Source organism: Tenebrio molitor, chromosome 4 (genome assembly GCF_963966145.1).
Source record: "Tenebrio molitor chromosome 4, icTenMoli1.1, whole genome shotgun sequence".
Taxonomy (NCBI): Eukaryota; Metazoa; Arthropoda; class Insecta; order Coleoptera; family Tenebrionidae; genus Tenebrio; species Tenebrio molitor.
Genome location: NC_091049.1, coordinates 20,121,759 through 20,143,503, shown reverse-complemented (window position 1 = coordinate 20,143,503; position 21,745 = coordinate 20,121,759). Strand labels below are relative to the sequence as shown.

At 41.5% G+C, this 21,745-nt stretch overlaps 2 long non-coding RNA genes across 3 annotated transcripts in view; both read left to right on the top strand.

Annotated features, from left to right (window-relative positions):
• The window catches only part of LOC138128124 (uncharacterized), a 148,456-nt gene that overhangs the window by 84,871 nt on the left and 41,840 nt on the right, over nt 1–21,745 (top strand). The window contains exon 6 of one of the 2 annotated variants that reach the window (XR_011158547.1): nt 14,638–21,679. The exons of the other annotated variant lie outside the window; for it this stretch is intronic. This is a non-coding gene — a long non-coding RNA (uncharacterized lncRNA). Of the gene's footprint in view, nt 1–14,637; nt 21,680–21,745 lie in introns of those variants that run through there. 2 annotated transcript variants of the gene reach the window in all.
• LOC138128121 (uncharacterized) lies at nt 8,062–9,278 on the top strand. The gene is made up of 3 exons (XR_011158540.1): nt 8,062–8,218; nt 8,280–8,449; nt 8,507–9,278. It is a non-coding gene; the product is annotated as an uncharacterized lncRNA (long non-coding RNA).

The following is a 21,745-nucleotide window of genomic DNA, read 5'->3' as shown; positions in this document are numbered from 1 at the left end:
TTACAGAGGCGCCGCAATTATTATTTTCCAAGTTAAATTGCTCATGATTCACATGCACCAAGACATAAAAAAAAAAAAATTTAATAACTTGGGAATTTCAAAATGTTTTAGACCGGCCACACACTTTCTGGTCAAATTATGTCCGGTTTATGGTTTAAGAATCCGGTTAATTTTTCAAACCCAAACTTCTTTGCAATATTACCCGGCACGGGACGGGAATAGTGTTCGGTCGAATTGACCGACGACGGACGCCGATAATTTTCATACCGGGAACGGTTTTTTTTTAATTTGTTGAAGCTTTGTGACTGATAAATGGGAATCCAAGTACTTGCGAAGTATATTATCAGATAGTAACAGTCGAGCTAGCAGTTCTTCTGTAAATGTTCTAACTGACACCAAAGGTCCATAATCAGTGATTTGTATAATTATTAAACTTAGTCATTTTTAACTCATAAAAGGCGAAGTTTTTCTTTTCCTTAAAAAAATAAATTTAAACAAAAAATTGCGGATTGACTATATGGCAACGCCAGCTCTTACCAGAGCCTACTTTCGAACAGAGCTGCAGGTTTATTACTTGTGAACATTTTTATTAAAAATTTTAAAAGTATCCATTAAATCTGCGTGTGTAAGTTCAGGTTACGATTTAAGCAGAGCCCCACATTACATTTTGAAAAGTTGGTTCGTATGATTGATTTGCTCTTATCGCCAGAATATCTTTTTTTGCCATCCTTATTCACTGTCAGTAGATGGCCCACGTTGTCAAATCGGAAGTCATCCGAAACCCGCGAAGCAGATCTACTTGAGACGCTGGTTGATGGTCAACTCCTTGACTTGGAGGATTTTGGTATTTTCGTAGATACGTAATGACGATATCTCATCTAAATTGTAGTTCCGTAAGCTTATTCCGAGACTTTTTATGTAGAATTCAGATGTTCTGAATCGCAGCATCGACCATCCAAGTAAACAGATTCCACCACCATTTATTGCATCGAATTCCAGTTCTGTATCTGGACATTTTTTCATTATCTGGTGGAGGAAACGGCTTTGGAGCGTATTCTAAATCCGCGTTAATCCAGGTGATATCATTTTTCTACTAAAAACAAGCCAAATCATAAACGAACAAAACTAAAATTGTGACAAGAACGTGACATGGTAATGCTGTTGGGGATATCCCCAACCTCTCTGCCCAAAGAGCGTAAGGCCGCACCGATGTGCCTCTAGCGTGTCCACGTTGCCACTACGAGTCCGTTCCCGTGGGAGGGCATCGGCTAGGCCGATGAGCTTCCCCCCCCCCCCCCCCTTAGTCCCACACGTAAATTGCGAATCGCGACCCCCGTTGCCCACGGAGCGGTGGGATTGGGTAGTCTGCCGGAACGCTTTATGGGTAAACAGATTGTGGTCTGCCGTTTACCTGTACCACACCTGGGGGCTAGACCGCAGTCTTCCCCGTCCTCTTCTTGCCCGAAGGCAAGAAAGATGTTACACCGCGCATCGGTCCCCGAAACGGGAACCCTTGCAGTGTCTCACGCGCATCGGTCCCCCGAAGGGGACCCTCACGTCATCCGCTCGAATGCCATTATCAAAACCAATTCACATCAAGTTCGTCAACTTCGGGGAGCTGTCTGCTCCCCTAATCTCTGGGGCCCGAAGACCCGCGCCCCGTCCACCTTCCAGGGACGGCTCATGTTGGCCCGAAGGCCCCACTCTCGGCCCCTGCCACAGGCCATCGTTAAAACCACTCGTTAACCAAATCGTTTGCCTCTTCATTGCCTTGTCACTACTTCGGGGAGCTGTCTGCTCCCCTAGTTCAAAAGTGAGTGATCTAAGGCCACCCACCCCTGTCCACCTTTCGGGGACATCATCCGATGAGCGGAGCAGATAAACCACCTGCCGCGGCATGATCTCGGGTGGTGAGTGCACACCTTCTACCACCAAAAGAACGTGACAATAGGGTTATTGTTCTCCGGGTTGTGCCGCGGTCGTCTGGATTGCTGGGTAGCTGACGTTTCAATAGCCATGCTGCTATCTTCTTCGGAGCTTGTAAGTAAACTGACAAGACGTAGATTCTTTTCTAATACAAACGGCGCCAAAATTTGAGGCTGTTAATCTGTGCTCTTGCTGAGTTCTGTAGCTCCCACTTTTATCATCAAATTGTTCTGTAGTGGTTTTAAAAATGTGTTGTTGTTGAGTCTCGGAAACCTATAAAAATATAAAATTTTAAGTATGTCTAAAAACATATTTTGGTGCAAAGGTATTTTAAGTCGTTTGATCAAATCCTCTACCTCTTCTTTCAGAGCCTCATCAGACATCTCTACACTGGATATATTTGGCCCATAATCTCTTTGCCGCTGCTTTTTTGCGAGAGTACATTGTAGGTCGTCTTTAGCGTATTCAAGTCTTTTTACCAATTCTGGCTTACGATAAGGGGGCTCTTTACGCTTCATTTTATTAGTCATTTTGTTAGCAACATAATGTTTTAAAATTTTTCCAGGGCTTTTTTTGAATGCTTTTTTCCAAGACCATTAATGCCATTCTGCCCTCTTTACCAAAACGTTGTGTATTGCAGCATAAAGATGGTGATTTGCCCCTGTCTCAGTTAACACTGCCGTTCTGTCTCTAGCCAAATTACCAACCTTGTCACACATACGCACGGTACATTTTTGATGGTTGCCAAAAACGTGGAAAATTGAATTTTTTAAATCGTTTTTAAGTTGTGCTACATCTCCATGGGCGTTTGCGTAAATTGCTTTTCTGTAAGATATTTTATAACGTCTTTTGTCAATAATTTTCTGATAGACAATGGTACGCCTTTAATATCAGTCTTCATTTTATGTAGATTTTTTCCGTAATTTTTTATGCAATGTTTGGTGCACTCTTTTTTGGTTACCTTAAAATGACAAAAGATATGATTTACTTATACGTCGTGTTTTTCTTTTTACTTGCCTCTGACCCATGACTAACCCTTTTCTGTATATTAGCATGTACAGTAGCGTCACCGTCTGCAATAAACCTCTTGTAACGGAGATGGTGCATTTCGTCAGTAATCCTGAAGCCCTCCAGAATTATATCTTGTTCCATTGAGCCTGATGAGCCCGTCCAATTCTTGAAACATGTGTGCTGTTTCACGGCTTCATTTTTGTTTTCAGCTCTAGCACAACAGTAATAATATTTGCTTCGTACTCCCACGTAGAGTACTTTGCCCGTACACTTATCAATTATTACAGCCTATAACAAATGAAATTTCATAATGCAGCACACAATTTATAATTCATAATTTGAAACCAATAGCTATTTGTGCAACGAGATAGGAAAAGCGATTTTTTTTCCCATTCTAGTCGTCAGATTTTTTATCGAGGCGAAGCCGAGATAAGAAAGACGTCGTGAATGGAAAAAAAGGCTTTTCCTATCTCGTTGCACAAATAGCTATTGTTTTATTGTCTATAGCAGATAAAATAAATTTGACGTAACTGTGTCTACTGTGTATAAATCAACAGAGTACATGGTCAGCAGAATTATCAATTTACAAAATCAATATATGGTTTGGCCTGGCGGCAATGAAGCAATTACAATAGAGGAGGCTTTTCAAGCCAAAGCTGGATATCCTGGTAAGTTAGAGTTGAATTTAGTGAATCGATCACCAATAGTGGTTGAGTTTTATGTTTATCGCCCAGGATAGCATCCATTTCTTGGAAATATGGAGAATCTGGAACTTTCTTTTCTCCTGTTCTCCTTCGTTTTTCTTTAGTTCGTAGATAGCTACTCTGTATGTCTGTTTATTCAAAGATTGAACTGCTGCATTCGTTCGAAGCAACTTTCAGGTCACTGATATGACTTTTGAAGTCAGATGATTTCGAGAGTTCGAGCCTCTTAGTTGGGCGATACTTGGAACACTGGTTTGTGTTTAAATATGTTTATTGGGATCAAAATACAGAAACCATATATGTTAAACCACTAGAACAGTCCAGAGGACGTGGAAGGCTCCAAGACCGCCGACAAGCCGTTAGTCAGGGTGCGTCAAGCGCTTCACCAATCATCTGGGAAACCACGAATTTCCCCAAGATGACCCCGGCTGTACCTAGTTGGTGGTGCTCTCTCAGGCGAGAAAGCGATGTGTTCTGCAGTGGAACCATGTAACCATGAAAATTTCCTTTTATTTCTTTCTATTTGCCGCAAACCAACCATGTAACACCAATCGTGAGAATTCGGCACAACCGATGGTGAAAACGAACGAAATCTTACTTTGAGAATACCTGAAATACCATTAGGACAAACGAATGTCTTCCTCTGTATGCGTAATGGGAGTCATTAACCATGGTTGCAGTGGATATCCACTATCTCCTATTAACCACAACCTTGGATTGCCCCTTTGATAATAGTCTTCTAAATGTCTACAGAAGGCAGAATTTCGCCAAATAAATACATCATATGCTGAACCACGAAAATTTGCATTAACATTAATTATTGTGAGGTTCGATTCGCAAATTATCTGCACATTTTTTGAGTGAAACCCTTTTCTATTGAAATATATGTGTTCATCCTCCAAAGGCTGTAATATTGCAATATGTGTACCATCTACAGTACCAAGCACTCTAGGAAAACCAAATTTTTGCATAAATTCCTGCTGAATTGCTTGTTTATGTTCATCCTCAGTAGGAAACTTAATCCAGGGTGGAGCCAATACTTCCAAAGCCTCAGCAACTTCCTTGAAAATATTGCTCATACTTTGTTGAGATATTGCTATATGAAATTCATTACCAATTCCTTTTTGGTATGAACCAGTCGCAAAAAATCTTAACGCTACCAAAACCCTCATGTCGATGGATAATTTTGTGGAGCGTTCCCCTGCCTGTAGATGAGGCGTCAATTCACCAACTAAATTTTGATATACGTCTTTCGTCAGTCGAAACAATTTTCGGAATTCCTGGTTGGGCAATGGATCAAGACTACTTCGCAGTACCTTTCTTTCCGGTTTTAATTGTTGATCTTCTTCTTCGTTGACGTAATAGCCATACACTGGATCCAGCATTATTCAATTTATTATTTAATATTTATCTCCAATATCACACAATTTTTTATGCACGTCAATTTGGAGGTTAATAAACAAACATCAAAATGACATGAACAGTTACCACGTTACCAACATAAAATGATCAAAAATAACTATAAAAATCCGTTAGGAACTGGGGTAGACTGACGTTTTTAGTTTTTATCCTAAGGATAGTAGCGCAAATGTTTCTTGAGCCGAGCGATTCCGACGCGCGATAGAAAATGTGCTCGGTGGTCGGGCTTGAAAATTTCTTGTCTTTTCTATCACCTTTCTATCTCTATCTCTTTGAAGTTACATTGTTCCACTGCTGTCTTCTGATCGGGGTGTCGCAGATCTTATAGGGGTCGATTCTTCTTGCGCAGCCTGGAGAGTCACAGCGGTAGGGTGACACAATTGGCGGAAGGTACTGAATGGCACAGCGCAAAATTATAAAAGTGGCGGGGATAGCAACAGAAATTCAGTCGTTGCGGTCCCAGGGACTCCACAACACAAGTTAAGGGTTAATGTTAATGCTAGTGAACACTTAACTTTTTTAGCTTTGGGATTCCCTCGGGGATTTCTCTTTGGTGTCCTTTTTAATTTTTCTATGTTAGGTGTTGAGGTTAAAACCACCACATGCTGTGATCCTTTTTTCATTCTTTTATTAACGTGTGAAGACTTTGGGATTGGATAAAATTGCTCCATAGGTATCGTTGATTTCGATGTGCAAGGTTCCGGATCTTTCACTGTTTGTCCTGGTGTGGACGGACATTCTGGTGTGGATGGAGGTTCTGGTGTGAACGAAGGTTCTGGTGTGGACGGAGGTTCTGGTGTGAACAAAGGTTCTGGTGTGGACGTAGGTTCTGGATTGTCCTGTAAATTTTGCGAAGCAGCAAATTTGTATTCTTTGAAGATATATCGGTCAACAGGCCATATGCCTGCTCCACGGAATCCTCCTGCAGCATTTTCTATTGTTGCTGCTTTACCATATGCTTTAGTAATTCGGTGGGAGACTTGATATTGAGTCACACCTAGTCCTGGGTTTGCACGTAGCCACTTTTCAACAGCATAATTGTAAAATGTTTGAAGAGGCTTGAAAAACGACACATCCAGTGGCTGTAATCGGTGTGTGGTGTGCCCAGGCAATTGTAGTAAAATAATGCCATTAGCTTTAGCAAGTTCTAGAGCTTCTATGTTCCGAGAATATCTAGTGTGACCATCCAAGAGCAAAATGATTTTTTTATTTGGATTGGGTTTAACAAACAAAATAAAATGTCTTAACCACTTAAGAAAAAGGTCAGTATTGATGTAGGGTAATTCCGGGGGAGACGAACCACATTTGGTAATTAGCTAATATTTTCGTTAGACTAAGGATTTTAATAACGAAACTTGGTCAGTAACATCGTCCTTTATTATATATTGAGCAAACATAACATCTATTATAAAAAACAAAATACTTTTTTTAATAAAAATAAGTGTTCCGCCCCCTAAGGGACAGTTGAACCGGTTCGGGATAGATGAACCGTGTACCCACATACTAAAAAAAAATTCATTAAGTTGATCGTTTACCACATCTCTCGCACATATTGTCATATTTCATGCAAGACTGATGTAATCATCTGCCACAAATGACACATTTCACCCACTCATCTGATTTAGATGCAGACGGAATGTCTCTTATTTTTGCGCGTACAAAAGGCCTCTTTGCGTCAGCTCATTAGCAATTTCTAATGAAGAGCACCAATTGTCGGCAGTTGGTATTTTCAATAGGTTTTGTCAGTCTGATAATAGATTACGAATGAAAAGTTCTTTTTTTTTCTTCGATTGGGAGTGTGTCCATCACTTCCTTTTCCAGAATACAAATAATCATTAAAGAAATAATTATTGCTGCTTTTCTGCCTTGTTTGGAAAATTCCCCTTGAAACGACAGCGGCCCCTAAAGCTAACCAGCATCTCGCCATCTCGTGTTCATTCACTGTATAAATTTCTTGACAGTTGTGTACAAAAGTTCCGTTCCGCTCACGAAAAGAGTTCCGAATACCTGTTGACGTTGGGGGTGAGCTGCGTCCTTTCAGCTGAGCCTTGACGATCTGATAAGCATCTCCAAAGATTCTCTAGACTGTCGCACAGATCCATCCAGGAACTTTTCTTTGCTATGGATATTGCCCTTTGGAGAGATTTCTTGGCCTCCCGATAACTGTCCGGTATTTTATAACTGTGCGGTATTTTATCACAGGATATCTTCGACTACTCTTTATAACAGCTGTCGCTGCGGTATATCATTCTCCTTGCATTTACCCATGTTGGGTTTACTGAGTAAGTTCGGCATTACAATCCTTAGAGCGAGAGGATGAATCGCAGATGACCGAGAGAAGTCCTTCAATGCCGAACGCGCCCGGCCGTCAAATGAGAAACGACAGTTTAATTTTTGACACATTTGACACTTGTTCCGTTGAACGTAATTTGTTATTTGTAAACAAAATCAGTTATTCTATTATTGTTTTAAACAGAACAAAACCATTGCCAGATAAGTAAATTTTGCAACAGAATTGGGTAATTGTTCACTATAACTAGGTACTTCTGGAATTTTCGCGTTTTTTCTGGCTAGACAGCTTCAGGGCGTCCTCCTAGATCGTTTCCCACCATTCAAACATTGTGCAAATACTGCAAATGGATTTTCCTTACCCTTTAGTTATAGATCCTAAGGCATTGACGCGACCCTGAAACACAACAAGAGAGAAACAAAGGCATTTGCACAAGGTTCGAATGGTAGGAAATGATCTAGGAGGACGCCCTGAGGCTGTCTAGCCAGAAAAAACGCGAAAATTCCAGAAGTAGTTAAAGTGAACAATTACCCAGAATTGAATTTAATAATAAGTGCAATCCAGAAAAAATGGATCGTTTTATTATAGCCAACGCTATAGCTACCGCCCATGTAGTTATATTTGATGAAGAAGAGGAAGTAAAAAATGTATTAGAAAAAGTGGATAATTTTGTGGAAGAAGTGATCCCAAGAATGACTACTAAACAGTTCAGGCAGCATTTTAGAATGGATCCACACATATTTGAAGATTTATTAAGAAAACTGTACACTATTTATCCTCAAGTTGCCAAGGCTGGCAATCAAGAACTTGATTTGGAGAAACAAGTTCTTCTTTGTATTTGGTACATTGCTAATCTGGAAAGTTTTAGGTGAAAATAATTAATTATTATTAATGTCACCCTCACCAAGAAAAAGCTATTGAAATTTTAGGTCTGTTGCTGACAGATTTGGAATTAGCAAATCCACAGCTTGGTCATCTTTTTATAAGACATGCTTGAAGATCCTAGAACTAAATAGACGCTTCTTGATCATTGCCTGGCCAGGGATGAGACAAGCTTTACGAAATGTGGATGCATTTGAAAGAAAGGCAAATTTTCCAGGTATTTATGGTATGTAATTTGTCATAATATTGAAAAACCATAAATTATTACTTACAGGAATTATTGGCGCAATAGATGGGACTCATATTCCCATCAAATCCCCAGCACTTCATCAGAATTCATATATTAATCGAAATGGATATCACTCGATACTGTTGCAAGGAGTTTGTGATACCAATTTAAAATTCATTGATTGTTATACAGGAGAAGCAGGTTCACTCCATGATTCTAGTTTGTTTCGTAGATCTGATTTGTCAGTCAGATTGCCAACATTGCAAATTCCTGAGAATAGTCATTTAGTTGGAGATTCAGCATATACACGCATATACACTACAAGATCGTTTGATGGTTCCATTTAAAAATAATGGGCATCTGACGCAGGAACAAATAAACTACAACACAGCTCATTCAAAATCACGAATTGTGATAGAACGATGTTTTGGACTATTAAAAGGAAGGTTTCGCAAACTAAAACTTGTAGAGGCTATGAGAATGGAATTAATACCAATTATGATCTTCTGTGCATGTGTACTGCATAATGTGTGTATATTAAATGCAGATAATGGGGAAGATATAGATATTGATAATGAGGTGAGAGAAGAACACATAATGAATCCACGTCATGAAGAAGAAAATGTAAATCTTAATCCTGATGCTCGACGCAAAAGGGATAGAATTGCCAGACTCTTCAGATAAAGCAGGATGAACATCAAGACTCAAAATTTTACAAACATTTTAATTAATTGAACAAACTTTAAACATTAGTGAACTTAAACTGAAAATAAATCTGAAAAACTCAAACTGAAAATAAATCTCAAAAACTTAACAACTTCAATTCGTGAAAAGTCTATTTTTTTTCTTTAAATTGTTGGACCAGCTCCGAAAATAAGTCCAAAAACCGATCCTGTCTTTGCATTTTTTCCTGATGTTGTTGGTTTACCTTATAACTAGTTGCCTTTCGTTTTTTTGTGAAAGATGACTCAAATTCTTTTTGTTCAACTTTTAAGCCACTTGATGAACTGCAGGTTGCAGGAGGGTTAATTTCTGGTTTATTAAATAAAATTTGATGCATTGCATCATAATATTCCCATGTTTTTTGGGAGTTGCCTGTTCCTTGGTTGTGGTCATATATTTTTTTGTACATCTGTTTAAGACTCGTCCATTTAGAATCCACTTGGGTTGAGTCGAAGTTCTTGTGCGTCCTATTAGACAACTCTGACGCAATTATATGCCACACATTTTTTTTTAGGCACGAGCTGAATTTTTTATAATGTGTTTCTACAATTCTTATGAACAATAATGTGTCCTGCTGTGACCAGCGGAAAGAAATATTATTGGAAGACTTTTCAATGTTGACCTCAGTAGAAGTAGGCAAAGAAGCAGAGTCATTGTCACTGATTGTATCTACAAAGTTTTAATGAATTTCATTGGTGTCACCAAAGAATTGTTTTTATTACCTTTTTCTTTGCCATTTTCGGTATTTTTGCTAGCGGTATTATCACTCTCATCCAGAGATCCCTCATGATTAACAGAATCTTCATGATTTTCAATGTGTTTCAACATTGTCGAGTACTCCTCATTCGTAAACTTGCAGTGAAAACACTGGTATTGCACATTGTCAGCCATGCTCGAGACGGGTAAATAACACAAGAGCAATGTATACGATACCAGAGAGATGCACAGATGTTTTTTCGCTGTGTTCCTGTGTTTTTACACCCTCTACCTTTTTATTTTTAGCATCAGGTATTTGCCGCGAAATTGCAAACATTTGACATATTACATGTACGAGGGCGAGTTGATTAATTCGCGCGATCGCCTAGAGAAGAGCGTGAAATAAAAAAAATGTACATCACATCTTGACAACCGATGCTTTACCAATTTACTGTCAAAGTTTGATAAAGTTGTGACAAACCGTATTTCGTAGGCAATTTTTTGAGTTAAACCTTGCTACTAATTCAGTGGAAATGGCTAATTTTGAACATCGTGCAGTGATTAAGTATCTTTTAAAGAAAGGCATGTCTTTTACCGAAATTTATGATGATATGCTAAATACACTGGGTGAAGGTTGTCCTTCGTACACAACCATCAGAAAATGGGGAAATGAATTTAAGCGTGGCAGGATCAGCTTAGAAGATGATCCCCGCAGTGGGCGGCCGAAAACGGCTACGACTCCAGAAATGGTGGATAAAGTCCATGATCTGATGCTAAATGACCGACGATTGAAAGCGTCAGAAATAGCAGAGGCAGTGGGCATTTCAAAGGAACGGGTGCTTTATATTCTGCACGAAGAATTAGATATGCGAAAGCTCTCGGCAAGGTGGGTGCCGCGCTTACTGACGATGGAGCAAAAACGTGTTCGCAGTCAAATGTCGATTAATAATTTAGAATTTTTTAAACGCAACACAAGAGATTTTTTGCGTCGATTTGTTACTTGTGACGAAACCTGGGTTCATTACTATACGCCCGAATCCAAACAACAGTCGAAGATGTGGACCAAACGTGGAGAACCAGCTCCAAAGAAGGCCAAGACAGTTTTATCGGCGGGAAAAGTGATGGCCTCGGTTTTTTGGGATGCGAAAGGGATATTGTTCATAGACTATCTTCAAAAAGGCAAGACCATAAACGGCGAATATTACGCAAACCTTCTAAACCGTTTAAAAACAGCTATCGCTGAAAAACGTCCAGGAATGAATAAGAAGAAAGTGCTCTTTCACCAAGACAATGCACCTGTTCATTCCTGTACGGTTGCTGCACAAAAAATTAAAGAATTAGGGTTCGAATTAGTACCGCACCCCCCGTATTCACCAGATTTGGCACCATCTGACTTTCACCTATTTCCTAAGTTAAAAATTTTCCTCGGGGGCAAAAAATTCTGCACAAATGAAGCGTTAATTTCAACAGTGAACGATTATTTTGAAGGGTTAGACGAAAATCACTTCCGAGACGGAATAAAGAAGCTTGAACACAGATGGACCAAATGTATGGATTTAGAAGGAGATTACGTTGAAAAATAAAGTTTCTTTTTTTAAATTATTCCTTTGTTTCTGTATGATCGCGCGAATTTATCAACCCGCCCTCGTAACACAACAACAACAACAGTAACAACCTAACCTCAATTATATGCAATGCATGTAGGGAAAAATCTGAATGCTCGATCATTTTTCACCGAGCCAATTGAGCGATTATTTTCATCTCTCGAAAAGCAACACGAACGCAATCGAGTGCGCTCAGAACACAATGCCGAACGCAATAATTGTTATCTGACAAATCCAAGAGTGATGCCGAACTTACTCACTGTATGCGATGAAGTCGAATTCCTACCGCCACCATGTCGTAGGATGGTAATTTACGCTGTAAATTTGCTGTGGAATTTGTGTTTTTATATGCAGTTGTACTCCATTTTTAGTTAGTTGCTTAGTTTCTGTGTTAACCTCAGATGAGGACGGTGTAATAATAATAGCACCGCTTAAAGAAACTGACAAATTGTATATTAATTTTATTAATTAAATAAAAATATCCAAAATGGGTATGAAGCATTTCCATTTTTGGCAATGGGGAATTTTACATGCACAAGCATAACGAGCGTTATAATTCTACGCATAAAATAGTATATTATGCACCGAGGGCGTACCTTATGTCATCCGAAACCCTGTTCAGAGAGACACTTGATTTGGACGTTGAAGGCCGTCCAGCAGATTTTGGTTGAGTCTTGTTTCTCGCTAGATACGTCTCGTCCAAATGCCAGTTTTGGTTTGACTTTACGAGCAATAAGCCAGGCTTTTACAACAGCAACGTCGATCAGCCATGTAAAGATCGCCCACCACCATTTCTTTCGTCTAATACAAATTCGGTCTTAGACACGTTGTGATCAAGCAGATCAGTGCCTCCCATGTAGCGATTATATTCGGAAATCATAGAAGATCTTTGAACTTGAACCACTTTTTTATCAGTCTTTGGAGTAACGTTGAACATTTGCTGCAATTCCATGGCATGTGAATGATGCACTGACGATGTTGTTATCCATCCATGAGGCCATCCTCTTTGCTGATATGTGAATCAGATTCCCCTCTTACTTTGCGTTTCATATATTTCTTGTGAGGTAATGTACAGTTTTTGGGAATGTGGTTCTCCCTTATAGTACCAGTGGCACCATATCCTCCTTCTTTGAGGTGATATTGAATCCCGTAAATAAAATGGGAAAATTTTTAGAAGATGGAATAAGATCTCGTGTCATTCACGTTGTTCCGTCAATTCCTGGCCTCGAAAAATCAAAGTTCAGAATAGTAGCAACCCCGTCTTCATTGCTATCCTCTTCAGAATTATCATCCATATGATGCATATTAGCTGTTCTTATTTCAGCACTCGCCTGAAGTTGCGGTCCGCTGAGATTATCTAGCAAACTAGGACCATCCTTATCAGCAGAGTCGTCATCCGCTAGTACATTTGAATCAGGCGGCTCAATAAAAATTTGCTCTGTGTCACTGTAAGCAATTTCTAAAGTCTATGCAATGTGATACATCTTCTAAAAATAAATAAGCCACCGATATAAAAGACACCCCATTTTTGCAATTTTGTGTCATGCAAACCGCTAGCGTTACCATATGGTAACACCAACAAAAAAGTTACATCCCCCACTTGACAAATTATTCTTTCACAATTGGTCATGCATATATTGATATAACTAATATTTTAGATGGCAATAGTTAACATGCAATTTACAAAAAGACAAAAAAACATTACGAAAATGTAGTCACTTTAGATTAAGGTCCATTATTTACGACCACAAAATGTAGTCTGTTTTGCGGGTAGATATCAATAACTCTAATTATCAAAAACCCACCAATCTTTTTATAACTACTAACAAATCACAGTTTTAGCTTGTAATTAACATAACCTAACAGACAATTTGGCGTAAAATATGGTAGATGACGCAGTTTTGGACAGTGATTGCAGGCGTTACCATATGGTAACACCAGCCGCTGAAGGGTTAAATCGATGTTGGATTTGAATCACAGTGCTTGATTAAAGGTATAGCCGTAAAAATTCTCGGCTAACCAGAATCATAGTAGCGGTGAATCTTAGTTTACTGCAATATATATAGAAGTTTTTATTGTTTGTTATTCAAAAATTATGACCATTGTCAAAATGGAAAACAGGCGTTTAATGGGAATGGTATTTTTTCATGAAAAAAGTAAAATTGGTTAACTTTGTATGAGATATTATATAGAAATATATTTAGAGTAATATAAGAAACATCAAAGCGAATAATTAAGGACTAATACTTGGTAATGGCATCATTACTGTCGATGACCATTTGCAGTCGCGCATATATGCCGGTGTAATTTGCTGGCAGGTGTTAGCAATCTTCTTTTGAAGTTCTTCGACAGTGTTAGGGTGAAAGTCGTTCCCGTACGTTAGAGACATCATACGTCCCCAAACATTCTCTATAGGATTCAAATCGGGCCTCTTGGAACGACATAGTAAATTTAATAAAAAATAATGAAATTATTATACTTGTTATAAGTAATTGAAAGGTTAGTGAAGTGCAAGACATCTTTCTGTTAGTGTTAGTATTTAAAAATTCCAAAATCAAAATATACAAATACATTTCGTAAGCCAGTGGCTTTACCAACTTTAAATCGTTCACAAATGGACCTGGAAACATGTATGAGGTTATTTCCTTGTACGAGTAGATAGCCCAACAACGAAATCAACCTATACGAATCTGGCGTAGCAAAGTACCAAATCGTCAGAAGTACACGTAACTCTGCTTTCGCTGATGTGACGGCCTACATCGACGACGGACGACAATATTTTGTCCTCCAGTAAGTGTAGTAAAAACTCAACTGTTTCCCTATACATCCTAAAATTTTTCCTGAACATTTGGTCATCGTAATAATCGAGTACGTCATCAAAATAATTAGAAATGTTTCTTCTTTTGTGCTTTTCTAGAAAATATAATTCTTCCAATGCCATTTCTTCATCCGACTCGCTAGACGAAGACTCAAACAGTACTTCATACATAAATGGCGCTGCTGCCTCTTCTTCCATTTTTATTCAACTGTTGTTAACAATAAAGAACACATCAAGAATTTTCGTAATATTTGACATGCGTCATAAATGCGGTCGCTTTTGAAGGATACCTACCTGACGGGCGTTCTCTGATGCACTTGTCATTCTTTTTGCAGCGTGTCTGATAATAGTCGGCTGTCATTGGGTAGTCTTTGATAAACCTACGGAAGAAGCCGGTCAGCCCAAGGAATCTACGTACATGGTCGAGTTTCTGGTCCCGGTTTTAGTCCTGACGTGATCTGCAGGCCTAAGTAACACACTTGTGTTGTGTCGCGGAGCTACAATGCACACGTAGTAAAGCACTTGCATTTGTGGTACTCACGATCGTCCGAACACTCGGCCTCGTCTGCCAGGGCGTATACCCCGTCCCTTCCGTTTCACAAATTGCGTCAGCAGCTGGTTCTCCACGTTTTGCGACGCCGCGGAAGCCGTAGGAAGCACTGACGAAGGTCCTTTGGCTTCAGAATCAGGGTCAAAATCACTTAATACTGCTAACAGCCCGGAAATTCCTTCAACTTCCGCCTTGAATTTGTCCACAACAGCCAAGAATCGACGATAAAGAAAGGACTTTGGTATCATAATGAGCCTACACCGAACGATGAACAACTGGCTTCCACATTTCAGGTTGCTCTAAAGCCTAAAATTATACCTGATTCAGGGATACCAAAAGTCTCTGAGTATGGGCTGTCTCGTTCAATACCTTCACCTCAAACTATCATAAATATCTTTGCGTCGAGTCCTTTTCACCTGATCCAATTATGATCAGACGAAAGGAAGCTATACCGCGCCTGAAACCATTGAAGTACATGAAGTGCTACTTAGACAAAAAGAGGCCAAAGAGTTGAAAACCAATAAGAAGACAAGAAAGCCAAGCAAGAAGAAAATTAAGAGTAAACGATCAAACAAGCAAACAGTTGAGGACGATGACAGCCTTCTTAACTTTGTATTATGTCGGGATGAATCAGATGATGATGATGAAGACTGGGCAGAAAATATCAGGCCGAAAACGCCCCTGAAGTTGAATATAAAACTCCCATGTGGAAAAATATTCTAGTAAACACCTTCTTATTAGTGGATTTTTTGGGTGTCCCAAGGAACAAAACCCAGTCTTTTGTTTTTATAGGTGTTTAGCTGTACCGGATCAAATAAAGATTCTGGAACATTGGTTGGATCACAGGGGAATATTTCTGTGGATGAGAATCCCTTCACAGTATTTTGAGGTTTCATAGATGTTTTCCAGATTGCTCCTAGCATCTCAACGAACTTACACTTTAAGACACGACCAGATTCTCTTTTCTCTAATTTCTTTAGCGAAGCTGATTAAGCTCTTCTCCCAATCGTCCTTAACTGGCTTAAAAATTGTTTTATCTAGTGATTGTAATTTGCCAGATAGGTGAGCAAGAAGAAGCTTCACAAGCTGGATATTGTTCTCCATTGTGGCTTTTATGATTCTGTAGTTGATATACGTCATACGTCAATCATATATCAGATAGCCGTTTGGCCAGGGATATTTTTCGGAATTCTTAGTTGCAAGACATGTGGAATGAGCTAGAGTCCCATCCGAAACCTCCAGATACTTTAGATAGCCAATGGGATTCCCTTCTCTCCAATGGCTTAAGCCTACTGGGATCAGAACAAAACCCAGTGTCGTCGCAATTAAACATAAAACACGCTTTCTCTGTAAACGTCACTACCCAATTTTGTATAACTTCCCCCAGTTCTTCATAAAAAGTTATAAATAATGTTTGGTTTTCTGGCATCTTGATTGGGAACATCTGCACAGGAACTAAACAGTTAAACAATAAAAATGTTATTCTCCTTTCCCGAAATTATGCTGAAACCACTCGAGGATAATTTTTTGCTGTATTTTTTCCTCATAACGTTTTTGTTTGTTGTGTTTTGCTTCAGTCAAACTTGTAGCTATTCTTTTTCGTGCAACAGAGCCTGAACACAGATTCTTCATGCAAGATTTCTTATCCTTTTTACTAATGAAAACACCATCATCGGTACTTCTGATATTGGTGTACTTGAAACTGAAAGCTGTGGATGATATTTCGGGTTCTTAAAATATATTTCGTGAAGTTTCTTCAGATATATTTATTGTTTTCTTTCTTTCAATAACTCTGTTTCGGGTGCTGTTGTTATCAAGGACGGGGCGTCGTCGGGGCGGAGCACCAAGGGGCGAAGTACTGCGTAGAGGGTGCCACCGAGTGCTGTGGGTGACTACGGTGACGGGTTTTGTTGTTGCGGTTGGACGAATTGGGGTTGGGGTTGGAGGGTGGGAGGTTTCGCACTCAAAGGTGCGGCCGAAGAGTTCGACACCGTTGATGAGCATGTCATCGATGGTGTCTTTGTTTGTGGTCAGGACCCTGATTAGGGTCATGGGGCCATCTGTTTTCCTGGAGATGATTCTCCAGGCCTTCACTATTGATAGTGAGGGGCAGAGGGTTGTGATGTCGTCGGGGGTGATATCCAGCAGGATGTTGCGGATAACCACCGAGAAAGTTGTTTTTTTTTGGGACGGGTTGGTTTCCAGGGTTTTTTCTGTTGATGGAGGGGGCTATTACGATGTTGGGGCAGTTGGTGGCTGCCTGCAGCGATTTTTGGAAGTTATCACTCAGGGCCGTGGGGAGGATGAGGAGGGCTGATTTATTAGGGTTCACAATGAGAGTGGAAATGTTTTTTAATCCCATTGTGGTTATTAGTAAGTTGTAAAAATTTTTTTGGCTGGCGAAATTGATAGGGATATTTTGGGTTTCGACTCACCAGGATTTTGTTGAGCCTGCAGCCGGGTAGTTGGGGTTTTGAGGGCCTCGGCGGCGGCCTTTTTCTTCTCCGGTTGGTCCATTGTTGGCGGAGACTGTGGGACCTGGTCCACGGTTTTCTTTGCGTTAATTTGTTTTTTTTTTTTCGTATGCGTAACGAGCTCCGCACTCGGCACTATTTCGGTTGAAATTAAAAAATTAAAAAAAAAATTGTTTCGCACTGGGATACATCCGACTCGAACGGATGCACAGGGCAGAATCAAATCAAATCAAATACATTTATTTTCCTTTTGTTTCAGTACAGTCTAGTATGTATGTTACAGATTACAATAGTCGTAAGTGTAGGGCTGCTGAGGCTTGGGGCCTTTTCAGCAAAAAAGTGAATTTGGTAGATTGTTGGATGTCCTGCTCTCACCAGGAACTGGGTGCGTCTATAGCCGTCTTCGGAGGAGACTCCCGCATTCGCGCTGTGGACGAAGGGAAAAACTAACAGAAAAAACCTTCGACGGAGTCGGGCACGGAATGGGTGCTTGGTGGTGGTCTCTCTTGTGTGTGTGTTTTGAGTGTTTGGGTTGTGCTGGTCCTGTATGTTCTGGGCTGGAGCTCGTTGGCTGGAGAAGAGGGGTAGAAGATTTGGAGAACGGTGTCCAGGGTCGAGTCGGGCCGTTATCGTCCGGTCAGCGCATGGTCAAGGGGGTGGTGTCCACCAACTCCTGGCGGTTGTCTGGTAGCTCGTCGTAGGCGGTGGAGAGAAGGGCGGTTAGGGGTGTTTCAGTTTGCGTCGGGGGATCTTCGGGATTCGATTTAGGAGATTACCATTACGGCCGGGGAATTTGTATGAGGTTGTTCGAGTTTGGATGGCTGTGGGATTATTTGAATTTAAGGTTCTGATGACGAAGCGTCTTTGGAGGTCTTGTAGTCGATCTTGGATTGGGGTTGTTTTGGTTTTCTGGTGTAAGTGCGCAGAGGGAAAAGTCTAGTGGAGTCGGAAGATGCGTCGGAGAATTCTTCTTTCGCAGGCGGAAATTTGATTGAGGCTGGCAGGGTATTCGGTGATTGGACGGATGAATGATTTGTAGGTGTGGAACAGAGTTTTCGGGTCGCATCCGCGGAGGTGCCCTCGAACCCTGTATAGGAGGTTTGCACGGTTTCTGTTTTTTTTTAAGGGTTTCTTTTAGGTCTTGGGTTAGGGTGCAATTTTGGGAGAACGTGACGCCGAGGTAGCGAATGTTTTGGAGTATGGGGATTGGTGAGTTGTTCAAGATGAGATTTTGGTTTTGGAGAAGGGATCTTGTGCGAGAAGCTCTGGAGTGAGTCATTAGGATTGATTGGGACTTTAGTGGGTTCGGTTTGATTCTCCAGGAGTTGGTCCATGATTCGATGGCCTCCAGATGGTCTTGAGGATCCTTCTGGCAGTCAACGGGTTCCTTTGGCTTGTCCACACGGCTGTGTCGTCGGCGAACAGTCTAGTTTTCGTCCTTGGGTCCTCTGAAACAGGAAAGTCTCTGCAGTATGTGATGTAGAGCAGAGGGGAGAGGATGGAGCCTTGGGGGACTCCGGCTTGGAGTTGAATTGGAGCGGATTTGGAGTTTTGGATTTTTACACTACAGGTACGGTTGGTAAGGAAGGAATCAATGATTTTGATGAAGTTGGGGTTGAGGCGAAGGGAAATGAGTTTTTGAATTAGTCCATCATGCCAGACCTTGTCGAAGGCTCTTTCTATATCCAGGAAGACAGCGAGAGTGCACTCTTTCAGGTTGGCATTGGGTTGATGGTGGAACGTTGAGAGCGGAACCCAAATTGTTCCGGGGGGAGAAGGTTATTAGTTTCGAGGACGTGTTTGAGAGGAATTTTTCCTGTTATGTTTAGTAGGGAGATTGGTCGATAGGATTGGGGATTTGTGGGGTCTTTTCCCGGTTTGGGGATCATGATGGTGGTGGCATATTTCCAAGCTGGGGGAAAATGATGGACCTGAAGACAGTTGTTGAGGATCGGTCGTTTATTAATTGGAATGAACTTTCTCGGGACTGCTTGAGTTTGGGCTATTTTTATTATTTCCGTGAACCGGGCGGTCTGGAGGTCCACGTCGGGGGTCGATCGTGGGGGTCATGACCGGCAGGCTCTCGGAGATAATTTGTTGAAATTTTTTCCAATCGGCCTGTTTGAAGTCTGTTATCGGGAGGGGGTGGTGGGCCATCAAATAGGAAGTGGGGTGTCAGGGGCAGATGGTCAGAGGTCACAGTTGTTCCTATGTTGCAGTGGAGGTTGATTGAGGGGGTCAAATTTTCGGTAATTAATATGTGGTCCGGGATGGAACATCCTTGGTGGCTGATAAAGCTTGAATTGATGTTGTGCATACGGCACAGGGCTAGGTCGGTTAAAAGCGAGTTTAATAGTCTACCGCTGGGATTGCTAAGAGTGTCTCCGTAGTCGGTGTGCCGGGCGTTAAAGTCGCCCAGCACAATTGCGTGGTTAAGTTGGGCAGCGTAGAGTAGAAGGGCGGTTGACAATTTATGGTTGGGACGGTTGTAGTAGGATATGATGACGATGGAGGTATTGTTGATGTAAAGGCTTGCCGCGACGGCTTCTAGGTGGGATAGGTGGTCTGGGAGCATGTGGGAGGTGGAGGCGAGGTTATCGGATATGAAAAGTGCGACGCCTCCGCTGCGATTGACTTCGGAGTTTCTCTGATAGCTATGGAATTTGGGAAGGCCGATTGGTTTTGTGGCGTGAGTTTCGGAGATTGCAATTATTGATATTTTGTCCTGTGCGAGAAAGTTTTTTTAAGTGGGCATATTTGCGGGCTATGCGGCAGATGTTGATGCATCCGACTTGGATTGGAGCGAATTTAGTCTGATGTTTGAGAGTGGGGGGTGGGGGTCACTTTACTGGTTGAATGTAAAGTGTATGTTTCGACTTTGGTGAATGTTTGAAAACGGATTTGAAGTTTCTTCCAGAATTGCGTGGATTTTGGCTTTCTGGAGAGGGAAGAGGTCGAAGAGGGCCTTGGTCATGAACGCGATCAAGGTCCTGATTATGGCAATTGGAGTTTCACTTTCGGCCGGGTCTGACTCGATGTCAGCTGGCTCGGTGAGTTCGGAGGGCTCGTCAATGATTTTGACTGGGAGAACGAGGGTTTTTTCGGTCACTTCGACCTCTTTGAATTTGGGGCATGATCGGGACCATGCCAGGTGTGAGCCCTTGCAGGAGGGCTCTTTGGCTGGACATTTGTTGGGGGGGTGACTGTCTGGGCATTTCGGGCAGCAGATTGGCTTGTTGGTGCAGTCGGCCTGTCCGTGGCCGAACTGGAAGCACTAAATTGGGGTTGGGGTTGGAGGGTGGGAGGTTTCGCACTCAAAGGTGCGGCCGAAAAGTTTGACTCCGATGATGAGCGTGTCGTTCGAAACTCTTTCATATGCATGCCGATTCTCAGGGATCAGAAGTAGTGCCAAAGGGCGCTGAGCAATAGCCACACACCGCTCTAACATTCTTCTAACACAATAGCTCGCACTTTGTTTGTGGTCAGGACCCTGATTAGAGTCGTGGGGCGCTCTGTTTTCCTGGAGATGATTCTCCAGGCCTTCACTATTGATAGTTAAGGGCAGAGGGTTGTGATGTCGTCGGGGGTGATATCCAGCGAGATGTTGCGGATTACCACCGAGAAAGTTGGTTTCTTTGAGACGGGTTGGGTCCAGGGTTTTTTCTGTTGATGGGGGTTATTACGATGTTGGTGGCTGTCTACAGCGATTTTTGGAAGTTATCCCTCAATGCCGTGGGGAGGAAATTTTTTTTAATCCCATTGTGGTTATTAGTAAGTTGTCTGCTTGTGTTGAGGGGATTTTTGTCGCTGAAGAAGAAGTGGGCGAATTTATTGAAGATGAGGTTGGTGTGATGGGGGCCGGTTTGTGGGGTTGGGTTTCCACTCACCAGGATTTTGTTGAGCCTTCAGCCGGGTAGTTGGGGTTTTGAGGGCCTCGGCGGCGGTCTTTTTCTTCTCAGGTTGGTCCATTGTTGGTGGAGACGTGGGACCTGGTCCACGGTTTTCTTTGCGTTTATTTTAATTTTTTTCCGTATGCGTACCGAGCTTCGAGCATTCATGCTCACTCGACACTATTTCGGTTGAAATTAAAAAATAAAAAAAAATTTGTTCCGCACTGAGATACATCCGACTCGCACGGATGCACAGGGCAGAATGACACACGGAACACGCCGAGTTAATTAAATAATTTGTCTGACGTTTTACGGGGTTCGAGTCCTAGACTCACCTTTCCCCAATCTGACTGGCAGGCACCTACGGGTGAAATGGTAGGGCTGTGTGACAGACTTGTCAAGTATCGAGTTACCGTACCCCCTTGCTGGTCGGTCTCCAGTTGCGAACCCAGCAGGTCGAGAGTACGGGGGGGGGGGGGGGGTTGTTGGAAAAACAAATCGCGAGAAGAAAGGGTGCTGCAGATGGCGT